Here is a 10,294-nt window from a genome sequence, read left to right as displayed (position 1 = left end):
GGTATTTTGAGGCTTCTCTGTTACCATTTTTTCATAACAGGCATTGGGATTGTTAATAGTCAATTAAATGCTGTCATCCTTCAACTGTTCTTTATCCTTCACCCCCTAAACACCCTGTGTTATTTTCTGGGCTGTTGTGGTAGTGACCAGAACAACATTATTCCCAAGGCTAGAAGAAATCAAACCGAGGGCTGAAGGTTCTCCATAATTATTCACTAAATCTAAATTAAATTTAATCTGCTTATTAACTGAAGGCAAATATCTTGAATGCATAAGAGAGAATAAGGCTAAGTGAAGATCAGTGTTGTTATTTCAGTGGGGGAACTCCCCATGGAAACTCTGAATTGAAACTGAAATATTCTGATACAAGGTGTTGACCTACATACATGGTCCTTGAGTCCCAGTGGGAACCGTGATACACTCCCCTCAGCTCATTACAGTACTCCTATTCTCTGTCGCCTGCTGAGTCACTGATAGGACAGACCAGGTCACTCTGGAGGCTGGTAAGGAAGTTTTAATGTCTCTCCCAAATACAGAAAGATGACAAGGCATTGAAGAAGGCCATTTTAGTTGAAAAAGCACTAGTCTTAGAGTCAGAAGAAATGAATTCAAATGTAATGGAAAGAAGCAGCAAATTTAAAGTCAGAAATTGTTATTAATGTTGCATTGATTCAGTTATATTCAACTTTTTGTGATCCCATTTGGGGTTTTCTTGGTAAAGGTATTAGAATGGTTTGTGATTTACTTTTCCACTTCATTTTTACAGATAAAGAAACTTGAATTGAATGACTTGCCCAGGATGACACAGTTAGTACAGTCAGATTTGAACTCATGAACATGAGTCTTCTTGATTCCCTGGTCTGTGCTCTATCCACTACATTACCTTGCTGAGCATAAAAGTCAGAAGATCCGGGTTCAAATTCCAACTTTGTCACATGCTACCTTTATGAAATATAGGGAGTCAGTTAACTGTTAGGTACCAATTTCCTCATCAGTAAAATGGGAATAATAATTTAATAATAATTTACCTTACTAGATTGCTAGAAGAAAATACTTTAACATTCTTAAGATATTTTCTATAAATATACTTCATTCTTATTGAGACCAATCAGACAGTCATAAAGCACGAAGTTGGGCCGGTTATCAAAATGCAAGAAAACAGTATATTTGTCCCAGGGCATTCCAATCTCTTTCCCCAAGTGGTTTCATTCCTTCGGAAGGAAGTGAAATTTGTGTTATTTACAAACCAAACCATCTGAGTGAGCTGGAGACTACGATTTTTTTTAGGTTTTTTAAAAAAAGAGGTAATGAGCCACAGCCCGGCCCAGCTCACATAAAAGCTGATGTAAAACAGATTTACAGCAATACACTGCGATGCTTTTATGTGAGGCTGAGCTTCAGAGGGGAAAACATCCATCACTAAAGGAGCCAGAGTGAATGAGATTTAAAAGGCGGCCTCTTTTTGTTCCATAATAGATCGGACACTTCAGAGTAAAAAGAATCAAAAGGTGTTAAGGATGGTATTTATAATGGCAACATTACACACCTATTTTGGTAATAGGCTTTAAGTACTTAAGACAGAGAATCCTCTTATATTTCATGTGCTAGGGTTGTGGGATTCCCCCTCCCTTCTATGTGAATTTGTCAGTCAGGGTTGGTGCCAAATGTAGACTGCAAATAAGTGTCTTTGGGGCCAGGATGTTGGTACTTATTCTTCCCTGCCCTGGGCTAACCCCAGATTCCAGAGGCCCTTGGGTTTCCAGGGTGAGCCTTGATAGAGAGAGACTTGTTGGGCAGCCCAAAGAGACTGTGCTCCTGCAGGGTTGGACATCTAGGGCAGGAAAAATCACGAAGGGGTTCATTCAGCTTTCTAGTTCTTTCATCCATCTACCACCAAACACTAAAATTCAGAAGCAGCCAAACTGCCGGCTTACCCTTTCTTCATATTGCCTTCTTTGGGTCCCCAATTCCTTCCTGATCTTGCTGACCTTGGATTGTTGGTATTGTATATTTTTTTTAGAGGTGTTTTTGAGACAAAAGTAAAATACATGTGTAGTCATCCTCTAGAGATGTCACTCTTTTTAGTCTTGACTGAGATATCTTTGGAAAAATTATAATAATATTTTTATGCTATTGCGGGGCAGTTCAGGGTACCCATGGGGAAATAGAAGTTATATTTCTCCATGGGTGGGTGGGGTGGAAACTGCCTTCACAATGGATTTGCAAAAGTCTCCAGGGGAATTGTTCCCCCCCCCCCCCATGCACACTTGAGAAACTCTGTTGGGAATCAGAGGCAAATTGGATGAGGCGAAAAAGTCTTTTCAAAGACAGACAAGGGCAATTGAGCCTAACAGAAAAAAATGAAAAGAAAACAGAAATAAGGACAAGGTTCTCAATTAGTAGAGAAGTGGGAGACAAAGAGAAGAAAAGTTGATGAATTTCCCACTTCTGGTGTGAAAAGTTCATGCACGGCACATTATTATTATGATCCATCCTTTAATTCATTCCTCCCTCACCTACCCCTTGCTCCTTTCTGAGGTTTATAATAATAATATACATTTCTTGAATTTTTTTGCTTTCCAAAGTTCTTCATAAACCCTTTGCTATGGGGTGAAAGGGTTTACTTGAAAGTCCAATGGCAAATTCCCACCACAGCAAAGAAAGCAAAGTGTTTCATGAAATAGCTGAGCTAATGTCAACCCAAGCCGTAGCTACTCCAAAATTAGAGGCTAGACACCTTTGAAAGAGTTCATAAAGCTATTTCAGGTCACCAGGGTACTCTCCAGGGCTCCCCCATCATCTTCTCACACCTGAGAAGGAAAGAAAATTCATTAGCTTGCCTTTTCCTCTTCTCAGAATCATTATACTCTTCAAAAAGCTCATGGAACTTTTGATACAAATTCATGAGTATCAGGAAAGAGAAAAATATACTGCTGTTGGATTTTTTTTTTGTATTGGTTTAATGATAGTTCCCCTTATTATGGTGACAAACCCAAGAACAGCCACTGTATCAGAAAGGCATCCTGATGCAACTGGAAAAACATTAGAAGTGAAGGAAAGAAAACTTTGAGTCGGAGTTTCAGTTACAATGCATACTGTGTCTTCTGGGTCAATCACTTAACCTCTCTGGTCCTTAATCTTCTCTGCAAAACAGATATAGCAATATATTATTTATCTTATTGGATTATTAAGACAGCACTCTCTAATACTTAAAATGCTAGGTAAGTATGTGTAATTATTAATGACAAAAAATTTCACTGTTTATAGATAGTAGCACCTTTGGTGATTGAGGATATCTAAGTAATCTGAAAGAACCATCAAAGAATGGGTCTCAATCTTTGCACTGACTGCAAGTTCACACATTAATTGGAGTGGAAAGTTGGCACTTATCAAGGAAATCTGGGTTTATCAGAAGGCAAAAGGAGAGAACTCATAGTTGTTTGTAGAAGTGAGAATTTTTTCAATTCTGCCTTAATGTACTTTTAGTTATGTTTGCATTTATTACATAAATCACCCATCCCCTTTCCCCTCTCTTTTAGACTGGTCTGTTGCCTATGCTTGAATACTACTCCATAGCCTCCTGTCTCCTATAGAGCTCCATGAACAAATTCTGCAGTATAAACGACAAGGAGAATTTCATTAGAGAGATAGAATTTAATTATCCATTTTTAGAATTGAGCTAGGATGCAAGGCTAACAGCTTAACACTTGCCAGAAGTGCCCGAGGGATCATTTTCTCTGAAGATGAGTGTATTTGGAGCCTCGGTTGTCATGTTTCATTGGCAAACCCACAGAGACTGATCCCCTCTCAACCCCTACTTTCTATCACCTTACTTTTCCCCTCCTCAACCCCTTTCAGGTCATGGCATGCACTGAGATTGTATGGAAGGCAAACAGTCATTGGTAGCAGTTGATGATGGGGGGGTGGGGGAAAAAGGAGGGAGGTGTGATGGAAGCAGCTTCCTATTTAGTTTGACTCTGCAATAACCCCGCTTTTTAAAACCAATCCCAAACAGTACCAGGTCAGTTTAATTCCTTATTCCATGCCTCTAAGTTTTCTCTGTTTGAACATATTTTCACACCAAATGGACTAATTCATTTTTTTCAAAAATTTTTTTGAAAAGGGGAGAGAATAATTTCAGATTTGCCCTTATTTGAACCTAGCTGCATAGGTACCCACGCTCTCTCCCACTAAAGCTAAGGAAAGCAGTGCCTCAGATGACATAAAGGAGAACCATCTTTATGTAGCTGGGTTGTTGCCTCTACCTTGACTAAAACACCCATGAAGCCTTTCCTGCAAATTTTCTTCAATGTCAGCTCTGGGCTTGAATTTATGGACTCACATGAACACATCTCCACTTTACTTTTAAACTTTGAGGCACTGAATATGTTTAAAATATGTATAGAAATACTTATAGCTGCTCTGTCTGTGGTGGCAAAGAAATGGAAATGAGGGGTACCCATCAACTGAAGGTGATAGAATACTATTGTGGTATAAAAAATGAGGATAGGGATGGTTTCAGAAAGACTTGAGAAGACTTATATGAACTAATGACTAATAAAATGAGCATTATCAGGAGAGAAAATAATACAATAATAACAATATTGTAAATGATCTTTGGAAGTCTTAGGAATTTTGGTCAATACATTGACTACACAACTCCAGAGGAGTCGTTTGAAATAGGTTGCCCACTTTCTGCTATAAGGGGAAAAAGCAGTTTTGTTTGAAAATAAATAAATTTTTATAAATTCTAAATAAACCTTGGACCATTGGTAAAAGTCAGAGCAAGGCATTTTTTTGTTGCCCAGATGACCTTAGAAAATCACATCCTATGTGTATTCTAACCTATTAGAGCTTTTGAGCCTTCATTATAATGGATGTGACTTGATGAAATATAGAATAAATACTTTGGAACTGGGTTGAATGGAGAATTTTTGCATTAAATATATGCTTTTAAAAATATTTTAAAAGTATCCTAGTTGGATATTTATTTATTATTATTTTCTAGCCCCACAATTGTTCTCATTAGGCTGCCACACTGTTTCATTGTAGATGTCATGTTGTTCTAAACTTTGGCCCTTTGTTCATGTGTCCATCTACTTCCTTCATGAAAACTTCTCTAGAGATCTCAGTCCATGCTGATCTCACCTTCTTAGAAGCTCTATCACATTCATAAACAGAAACTAAACAGTTTGCCACATCACTTTTCTGTTTGTTAATCTTATCTGTTCTACTACAATAATGTATTCCTTGGTCTCCTTGTCTTTAGTCTCTCCCCACTCTAGGACATCCTCCACTCAGCTATCAAAGTGATTTTCCTGAAGCATAGCTAATTTTCTACTAAATTAACTTCATTTAGTGTCTATTACCTCAAGGATCAAGTACAAAATCTTCTCTGTCTTTTAAAGTCCTTCATAACTTGTCTTCTTCCCACCTTTCTACCTTTGTAGACTTCTTTCCACATTCATGTTGTTCTATGAACACAATCAATCTACTAATTCCTCATTTTCTCATTGTTTGACTTCCAGGTCTGGAATGCTCTCCTTCCTTACCTCCACCTCTTGACTTCCCTGATATCCCTCAGAACTCAGCTCAGAACCCACCTCCTGAAAGCAGCATTTCTTAGCTTTCCCTTTACATTCTTCCACTGCTATGCCATCTCTCTGATGTCACTTTCCATTGCATGAATGCATCCTGCACAGTTGGGTTAGATGTTGTGTCTGTCATTAGAATGTGAGCTCCTTGGGAACAAGAACTTAGTAAGGCCTGACCCATGTTGCTGTTTAGTTAGTTGTCATATCTGACTCTTCATAACCCCATTTGGAATTTTTTTCCACAAAGATACTTGAGTGATTTGCCATTCCTTCTCCAGCTCACTTTACAGATGATAAAACTGAGGCAAATGGGGTGAAGTGACTTGCCCAGGGTCACATACCTAGAAGCCAGATTTGAACTTAGATCTTTCTGATTCTAAGCCCAGAGCTCTATCTACTTTACCACCTAGTTGTCCATATATATATATATATATATATATATATATATATATATATATATATATATATATATTGCTGGCCCATAGTCAAGTGCTTGATAAATACATGATGATGATGAAGATGATGATAATGCTATGCTTTGGTAGATTTTAAGATCCCTGAAGCAACATTCATTCACTTCAATTCACCTCTTATTTGTTAAGAACATATCTGATGGGGGCGGCTAGGTGGCGCAGTGGATAGAGCACTGGCCTTGGAATCAGGAGTACCTGAGTTCAAATCCAGCCTCAGACACTTAATAATTACCTAGCCGGGTGGCCTTGGGCAAGCCCACTTAACCCCAATGCCTTGAAAAATCTAAAAAAAAAAACAAAGAACATATCTGATGGAACACACTGTACTAGATACTGAGAATATGAAGAAAGAAAAAAATAATTCTTTCCTCAAAGGGATGTTTGTTCTCTTGCATGAAAAAAAACGACAGAATATATAAAAGAACACAAAATAATTTCAAAAGGAAACAAACACTAACAACTTGAGGGATCAAGAAAGCTTTGGAGATTAGAGATGACACCTGTACAAAGTCTAGGTGGCAAGAAATAGAAGGTTATGGACAAGAAATGACTCTCAGGTCAGTTTTAGAGGATTCAAGAATGAGTGAAGGGGCATAATAATAATAAGAAATGAGACTGGAATGGAAGTGAGAGTCATAGCGTGAAGCTTTAAAAGTCAACCTTATGATTTTCTGTTTTATCCCATAGGAAATAGGGATACATGGCAGTTCCTAGAATAAAGGTGTGGTCAGTACTATGTTTTAGGAAAAACAATTCAGTAGCTATAAGGAGAATGGATTAAAGAGGAGAAACTGAAATTAGGGGAAAAACAATTAAGAGATAATTACCATAATCCAGATAGGAAGTGACAAAGGCCTTTAGGCTAGGCTGTGTGCATGGAAAGAAGACAATGCAGGTGTGATTGTAGAAGTGGAATGGACTCCTACCTTTGGGCTCTTTCAGATTACCTCCAGCTCTCCTCTCTTCTCCTCCATCATGAGCTTCACCACTTGCTCCACCACCTTCTCCACCAACTACCACTCCCTGAGCTCTGTTCGGGCTCCCATCCACTGAGCCTGGCCGGCCAGCAGCACTGCAAACGTCTATGCAAGCACCAGAGGCTCTGGCTGGTGGATCTCTCTGGACTGCTCCTCGAATACCGGTGGGGTTTGGGGGACCAGGGGCATGATGGGGGGACTGGTTGGGATTGGGGGAATCCATAGGGAGAAGGAGACCATGCAGGACCTCAACAACTGCCTCACCTCCTATCTGGATTGCGTGGGGAGCCTGGAGAGCCAGAACCGCAAACTAGAGGGGAAAAGCAGGGAGCATATGGATAAGAAGGGACCTGGGACCAGAGAATGGGGACACTATTTCAAGGCAATTGAGGATCAGCAGGTGCAGATCTCCACAGGTTCAGTAAACAATGCCAGAATTGTCCTACAGATTGATGACGCACATCTGGCTGCTGATGACTTCAGAGTCAAGTGTGAAGCAGAGCTGGCCATGAGACAGTCTGTAGAAAGTGACATAAATGGTCTCCTGAAGGTCATCGATGATACCAATATGACCAGGCTGAATTTGGAGACAGAGATTGAAACACTGAAGGAAGAGCTGGTCTTCATGAAAAAGAACCATGAAGAGGAAATGAATTCTTTACAAGCCCAAATCACAAGCTCTGGGTTGATGGTAGAAGTGGACTCTCCCAAACCCCAAGACCTGAGCAAGGTCATGGCTGATATTCATGCCCAGTTTGATGCTCTGGCTCAACAAAACAGAGAGGAGCTGGATAAATACTGGTTCTAGCAGAGTGAGGAGGGCACTGTGGTGATCAATACAAGATCTGAAGAGGTGGAAGCAGTTTGAAACACAGTCACCGAGCTGAAACATACAGTCCAATCCCTAGAGATTGACCTAGATTCCCTTCAAAATCTAAAACCCAGCTTGGAGCAGAGCCTGAGGGAGGTGGACACCCATTATGCTATCCAGATGGATCATATCAATACAGCCCTGGTACACCTGGAGGCAGAGCTGGGGCAGACACCAGCGCCAGGCACAGGAATATGAGGCCCTGATCAACATTAAGGTCAAACTAGAAGCAGAGATCAACACCTATTGAAATCTGCTGGAGGATGGGGAGGACTTCAAACTCATGCATGCCTTGGACAGCAGTGGCAGCTCCTTGAATAAGACCAGCATGTGGAGGACAGATAGCAAAGTGGTGGCAGAGACCAATGACACCAAGGTCCTTTGACATTAATGTCACAAACTGAAGACCTCGGCTGAGTCAGGAAATTAATAAAGGCTCTTTGGTCAACTAAAAAAAAGAAGTAGAATGGAGAACAATGATAATAAGATATGGGAGGTGATGGAGAGGAAAATATCTTGACTCCCAGAGTATAAAGAATTGGGTTACTGGAAGAATTATGGTACCCTCAAAAGATAGGAAAGATATATTATAAGAAGGGTGATGAATAAATAAGTTCTATTTTGGGCCAGCAGGTGGTTGGCAATGCATACTTAAAATACAGGAGAGAAATTAAGCCTGGATATATATTAAGGCCATATATATATAGATTCCTTAAGCATCTTACATATAACTTATAACACCAAACATAGTTTTGTGCAAATGATAGTAACATTATAAATGATATGATTTTAAGCTCACTCACATTTATATAGTATTTTGAGGTTTGCAAAGCCCTTTTCAAGTATTATTTTATTTGATCTTTCAAACATTTTACAGAGGAGGCAACTGAGGCTCAGAGAGGTTATGTGCCCTCAGTTATTTGAGGCAGGGTGCAAATACAGTTTTGTCTTAATCCAAGTATAGTACTACACTGTAAAAACTATGCCACAGGCACCTAGTCGATGCTTATTGGTGAATGGATTAATTAATTCAAACTGAACCTGTTCAGCTTTATTTGATAGCAGGAGTCCAACCCATTCAGAGAGGCTTCACATTAGGTCCCCTTAGGGGCAGTAGTCATTTGAGGGGGTGGGGATGTAGATGAAATGAAGTACAAGAGATAAAGGATTCTATTACAAGTTCAAATTGTTTAATAAAGGTTTGTTGATAATAATGATAATGTTGATTATCTTAAATTTTGAGTCACTATTTTTCCTTTGGAGATTAAGGGTCATGGAAATCTCAGTAAGTGTCAACAACTTGGTCAATGGGCTCAGTGGTGGCACATCCCCTGCTAGGTAACAAAGGCCAACCTGTCCAAAAAGCAATTTATGCAGGAGCCAGCTGGCACATGAGTGATTTCTCCCTAAGCTGCCTAAGCTTCTAAGAATACCGTTCATTTCTCTGTCTGACAAAACTCTAGTCCATGTGGGGCTTCTGCTCCTGCCGGCTGCTGCCTCTGCTGCTTCCCTTCCTTCCCATCAATGTAATGTCCTTCATACAGTGCATTCAATATCCCTACCAGGTATCTGTCAGTGACCTGACAGCTCTCTTCATGACACTTTTCAGTTTCAGCATGGACAATGGGAGACCTCTATAGCTCTGGTGACCACAATTCATAAAAACAGAAAAAAAGAAAGATAATTGGGAAAAATGGAGAACAAGGAAGAAGTGATAATTCCTATTTATATAATACTTAGTTTACAGAATGATTTCCCTATAATATTGTGAGTTGGGGACTACACATAAAATCACCCCCATTTTACTCAAGAGGAACCTGAGGTTTGTGGATGTTAATTGGATTGAATAGCTAAGAGTGAATTTTAGTAGACCTAGTTTGAATCCCAATTCCAAACCCTTCTTTCTTTGATCTACATTATACAGTCTAGACATGAGTTCAAATCTAGTCTCAGATACTTATTCTATTTTTCTGAATGCTGTGCTTTAAATTTCTTCATCTGTAAAATGATGAGGTTGGACTCAGCCTCTGAAGTACCTTACAGTTCTCAGTCGAGCCTATATAGAGGGGAAAATGAAAAATGGCTAATTAGCAGAATTGGCAAACTGAATTATATCTTGATGAGGTTTTTTGCTACCAGCATCCCAAAAGACTGAAACTAGTTATAAGTTGAGTTTCTGACTCCTGTTTAAAATGGAATTGCATATGCATGCTATGATTCCTTTATGTTTATCTTCATTTTAAAAAGTGGAAAATAAAGTTATCTATCCTGTTTATGATTCATTTGATGCTTTGGGTACCTTTTTTTAAAACTACTTCTCCATCACACTACAGTTGGGAAAATTCTACACTGGGGGCCCAAATAAAATTGTTCCTGGAG

At 39.4% G+C, this 10,294-nt stretch overlaps 1 pseudogene; it reads left to right on the top strand.

Moving 5' to 3' along the window:
• Nucleotides 1-7,042: 7,042 nt before the first annotated feature.
• LOC141487751 (keratin, type I cytoskeletal 18 pseudogene) lies at nt 7,043-8,300 on the top strand (annotated as a pseudogene).
• Nucleotides 8,301-10,294: the final 1,994 nt, after the last annotated feature.

The sequence above is a fragment of the Macrotis lagotis genome, chromosome 1 (assembly GCF_037893015.1).
Source record: "Macrotis lagotis isolate mMagLag1 chromosome 1, bilby.v1.9.chrom.fasta, whole genome shotgun sequence".
Classification (NCBI taxonomy): domain Eukaryota; kingdom Metazoa; phylum Chordata; class Mammalia; order Peramelemorphia; family Peramelidae; genus Macrotis; species Macrotis lagotis.
This window is presented reverse-complemented; position numbering and strand designations above follow the sequence as displayed.